Consider the following 5000-nt stretch of genomic DNA (forward strand, 5'->3'; position numbering starts at 1 on the left):
TCCACGTAGTTACAGGGTTCATTCCACATAGTTACAGGGTTCATTCCACGTAGATACAGAGTTCATTCCACATAGTTACAGGGTTCATTCCACATAGTTACAGGGTTCATTCCACATAGTTACATGGTTCATTCCACATGGTTACAGGGTTCATTCCACATAGTTACAGGGTTCATTCCACATAGTTACATGGTTAATTCCACATGGTTACAGAGTTCATTCCACGTAGTTACAGAGTTCATTCCACGTAGATACAGAGTTCATTCCACATAGTTACAGGGTTCATTCCACGAGATACAGAGTTCATTCCACATAGTTACAGGGTTCATTCCACGTAGATACAGAGTTCATTCCACATAGTTACAGGGTTCATTCCACGTAGTTACAGGGTTCATTCCACATAGTTACATGGTTCATTCCACATGGTTACAGAGTTCATTCCACAGTTACAGGGTTCATTACAGATAGTTACAGGGTTCATTCCACATAGTTACAGGGTTCATTCCACGTAGATACAGAGTTCATTCCACGTAGTTACAGGATTCATTCCACATAGTTACAGGGATCATTCCACGTAGATACAGAGTTCATTCCACATAGTTACAGGGTTCATTCCACGTGGTTACAGAGTTCATTCCACATAGTTACAGGGTTCATTCCACGTAGTTACAGAGTTCATTCCACATAGTTACAGGGTTCATTCCACAGTTACATAGTTCATTCAATAGTTACAGGGTTCATTCCACATAGTTACAGGGTTCATTCCACATAGTTACAGGGTTCATTCCACATAGTTACATGGTTCATTCCACATGGTTACAGGGTTCATTCCACATAGTTACAGGGTTCATTCCACATAGTTACATGGTTCATTCCACATGGTTACAGAGTTCATTCCACGTAGTTACAGGGTTCATTCCACATAGTTACAGGGATTATTCCACGTAGATACAGAGTTCATTCCACATAGTTACAGGGTTCATTCCACGTGGTTACAGAGTTCATTCCACATAGTTACAGGGTTCATTCCACGTAGTTACAGAGTTCATTCCACATAGTTACAGGGTTCATTCCACGTAGTTACATAGTTCATTCAACGTAGTTACAGGGTTCATTCCACATAGTTACAGGGTTCATTCCACATAGTTACAGGGTTCATTCCACATAGTTACATGGTTCATTCCACATGGTTACAGGGTTCATTCCACATAGTTACAGGGTTCATTCCACATAGTTACAGAGTTCATTCCACATAGTTACAGGGTTCATTCCACATAGTTACAGGGTTCATTCCACATAGTTACAGGGTTCATTCCACATAGTTACAGAGTTCATTCCACATAGTTACAGGGTTCATTCCACATAGTTACAGAGTTCATTCCACATAGTTACAGGGTTCATTCCACATAGTTACAGGGTTCATTCCACATAGTTACAGAGTTCATTCCACATAGTTACAGGGTTCATTCCACATAGTTACAGAGTTCATTCCACATAGTTACAGGGTTCATTCCACGTAGTTACATAGTTCATTCCACGTAGTTACAGGGTTCATTCCACATAGTTACAGGGTTCATTCCACGTAGATACAGAGTTCATTCCACATAGTTACAGGGTTCATTCCACATAGTTACAGGGTTCATTCCACATAGTTACATGGTTCATTCCACATGGTTACAGGGTTCATTCCACATAGTTACAGGGTTCATTCCACATAGTTACATGGTTAATTCCACATGGTTACAGAGTTCATTCCACGTAGTTACAGAGTTCATTCCACGTAGATACAGAGTTCATTCCACATAGTTACAGGGTTCATTCCACGTAGATACAGAGTTCATTCCACATAGTTACAGGGTTCATTCCACGTAGATACAGAGTTCATTCCACATAGTTACAGGGTTCATTCCACGTAGTTACAGGGTTCATTCCACATAGTTACATGGTTCATTCCACATGGTTACAGAGTTCATTCCACGTAGTTACAGGGTTCATTACAGATAGTTACAGGGTTCATTCCACATAGTTACAGGGTTCATTCCACGTAGATACAGAGTTCATTCCACGTAGTTACAGGATTCATTCCACATAGTTACAGGGATCATTCCACAGATACAGAGTTCATTCCACATAGTTACAGGGTTCATTCCACGTGGTTACAGAGTTCATTCCACATAGTTACAGGGTTCATTCCACGTAGTTACAGAGTTCATTCCACATAGTTACAGGGTTCATTCCACGTAGTTACATAGTTCATTCAACGTAGTTACAGGGTTCATTCCACATAGTTACAGGGTTCATTCCACATAGTTACAGGGTTCATTCCACATAGTTACATGGTTCATTCCACATGGTTACAGGGTTCATTCCACATAGTTACAGGGTTCATTCCACATAGTTACATGGTTCATTCCACATGGTTACAGAGTTCATTCCACGTAGTTACAGGGTTCATTCCACATAGTTACAGGGATTATTCCACGTAGATACAGAGTTCATTCCACATAGTTACAGGGTTCATTCCACGTGGTTACAGAGTTCATTCCACATAGTTACAGGGTTCATTCCACGTAGTTACAGGGTTCATTCCACGTAGTTACAGGGTTCATTCCACGTAGTTACAGGGTTCATTCCACGTGGTTACAGGGTTCATTCCACATAGTTACAGGTTTCATTCCACGCAGTTACAGGGTTCATTCCACGTAGTTACAGGGTTCATTCCATGTGGTTACAGGGTTCATTCCACGTAGTTACAGGTTTCATTCCACGTAGTTACAGGTTTCATTCCACGTAGTTACAGGGTTCATTCCACATAGTTACAGGTTTCATTCCACGCAGTTACAGGGTTCATTCCACGTAGTTACAGGGTTCATTCCATGTGGTTACAGGGTTCATTCCACGTAGTTACAGGTTTCATTCCACGTAGTTACAGAGTTCATTCCACATAGTTACAGGGTTCATTCCACGTAGTTACATAGTTCATTCCACGTAGTTACAGGGTTCATTCCACATAGTTACAGGGTTCATTCCACGTAGATACAGAGTTCATTCCACATAGTTACAGGGTTCATTCCACATAGTTGCAGGGTTCATTCCACATAGTTACATGGTTCATTCCACATGGTTACAGGGTTCATTCCACATAGTTACAGGGTTCATTCCACATAGTTACATGGTTCATTCCACATGGTTACAGAGTTCATTCCACGTAGTTACAGGGTTCATTCCACGTAGATACAGAGTTCATTCCACATAGTTACAGGGTTCATTCCACATAGATACAGAGTTCATTCCACATAGTTACAGGGTTCATTCCACGTAGATACAGAGTTCATTCCACATAGTTACAGGGTTCATTCCACGTAGTTAGAGGGTTCATTCCACATAGTTACATGGTTCATTCCACATAGTTACAGGGTTCATTCCACGTAGATACAGAGTTCATTCCACGTAGTTACAGGGTTCATTCCACATAGTTACAGGGATCATTCCACGTAGATACAGAGTTCATTCCACATAGTTACAGGGTTCATTCCACGTGGTTACAGAGTTCATTCCACATAGTTACAGGGTTCATTCCACGTAGTTACAGGGTTCATTCCACGTAGTTACAGGGTTCATTCCACGTAGTTACAGGGTTCATTCCACGTGGTTACAGAGTTCATTCCACGTAGTTACAGGGTTCATTCCACATAGTTACAGGTTTCATTCCACGCAGTTACAGGGTTCATTCCACGTAGATACAGAGTTCATTCCACATAGTTACAGGGTTCATTCCACGTAGTTACAGGGTTCATTCCACATAGTTACATGGTTCATTCCACATGGTTACAGAGTTCATTCCACGTAGTTACAGGGTTCATTCCACATAGTTACAGGGTTCATTCCACATAGTTACAGGGTTCATTCCACGTAGATACAGAGTTCATTCCACGTAGTTACAGGGTTCATTCCACATAGTTACAGGGATCATTCCACGTAGATACAGAGTTCATTCCACATAGTTACAGGGTTCATTCCACGTGGTTACAGAGTTCATTCCACATAGTTACAGGGTTCATTCCACGTAGTTACAGGGTTCATTCCACGTAGTTACAGGGTTCATTCCACGTAGTTACAGGGTTCATTCCACGTGGTTACAGAGTTCATTCCACGTAGTTACAGGGTTCATTCCACATAGTTACAGGTTTCATTCCACGCGGTTACAGGGTTCATTCCACGTAGTTACAGGGTTCATTCCATGTGGTTACAGGGTTCATTCCACGTAGTTACAGGTTTCATTCCACGTAGTTACAGGGTTCATTCCATGTAGTTACAGGGTTCATTCCACATAGTTACAGGGTTCATTCCACATAGTTACAGGTTTCATTCCACATAGTTACAGGGTTCATTCCATGTGGTTACAGAGTTCATTCCACATAGTTACAGGGTTCATTCCACGTAGTTACAGGGTTCATTCCATGTGGTTACAGGGTTCATTCCACATAGTTACAGGTTTCATTCCACATAGTTACAGGGTTCATTCCACATAGTTACAGGGTTCATTCCACGTAGTTACAGGGTTCATTCCGTAGTTACAGGGTTCATTCCATGTGGTTACAGGGTTCATTCCACATAGTTACAGGGTTCATTCCACATAGTTACAGGGTTCATTCCACATAGTTACAGGGTTCATTCCATTTTTTTAGGGTGAGACAGTTCATGAGCCATTCATAAGTTGTTTTATTCAATGGGTACATATCATAAATGTATGCTTCGGTTCAGCTGGCCCTCTGTATGCTTCGGTTCAGCTAGCTGTCTGTATGCTTCGGTTCAGCTAGCTGTCTGTATGCTTCGGTTCAGCTAGCTGTCTCGGTTCAGGTAGCTGTCTTCATGCTTCAGTTCAGCTAGCCGTCTGTATGCTTCGGTTCAGCTAGCCGTCTGTATGCTTCGGTTCAGCTAGCCGTCTGTATGCTTCGGTTCAGCTAGCTGTCAGGATGCTTCGGTTCAGCTAGCTGTCA

General features: G+C 41.9%; 1 pseudogene; it reads left to right on the forward strand.

The window, feature by feature from the left end:
• The window catches only part of LOC135568849 (neuronal-specific septin-3-like), a 55644-nt pseudogene that overhangs the window by 2038 nt on the left and 48606 nt on the right, over window positions 1–5000 (forward strand).

The sequence above is a fragment of the Oncorhynchus nerka genome, unplaced genomic scaffold, assembly GCF_034236695.1.
Source record: "Oncorhynchus nerka isolate Pitt River unplaced genomic scaffold, Oner_Uvic_2.0 unplaced_scaffold_1374, whole genome shotgun sequence".
In the NCBI taxonomy this organism is placed as follows: Eukaryota; Metazoa; Chordata; class Actinopteri; order Salmoniformes; family Salmonidae; genus Oncorhynchus; species Oncorhynchus nerka.